Source organism: Theobroma umbraticum, unplaced genomic scaffold (assembly GCF_002168275.2).
Source record: "Theobroma umbraticum cultivar Fairchild unplaced genomic scaffold, ASM216827v3 scaffold_20.0, whole genome shotgun sequence".
Taxonomy (NCBI): Eukaryota; Viridiplantae; Streptophyta; class Magnoliopsida; order Malvales; family Malvaceae; genus Theobroma; species Theobroma umbraticum.
Genome location: NW_018397266.1, coordinates 218,127 through 218,449, shown reverse-complemented (window position 1 = coordinate 218,449; position 323 = coordinate 218,127). Strand labels below are relative to the sequence as shown.

The window sequence follows — 323 nt, the reverse complement described above, 5'->3', positions numbered from 1 at the left end:
AAAAACAAGTAGCCAAAGTGAAAAAACTCCAAATCAGGTACAATAAAAAAAAGGTGATTATGAAACAAAAAATTGACGACTGAACTTAGTAAATGAAACGCTAAACCTTTAAAAGATGACAACGATGAAGACGAGGAGATCTAGGGTTAGGGTTTACCTAAAAAATTTGAGATTAGATCTGGAGGGGAGAGAAAGTGGAGAGCAGTGAGAGAGTAACAGTATTTGCCTACTACAAGAGAAAGTGAAATGCGAGCGTTTCTTTTCTTTTTTTTTATAGCGAGGATTGAAAACGACTTCTCCTTGTAATAAAAATGAAATGTGAT

The 323-nt window shown here is 34.4% G+C and overlaps 1 long non-coding RNA gene across 1 annotated transcript in view; it reads right to left on the bottom strand.

Moving 5' to 3' along the window:
* Positions 1-205, bottom strand: part of LOC110423539 (uncharacterized) — a 2,701-nt gene extending 2,496 nt beyond the window's left edge. Inside the window, exon 1 of the long non-coding RNA XR_002445829.1 lies at positions 158-205. This is a non-coding gene — a long non-coding RNA (uncharacterized LOC110423539). The remainder of the gene's footprint in view (positions 1-157) is intronic.
* Between the last annotated feature and the right edge of the window lie 118 nt (positions 206-323).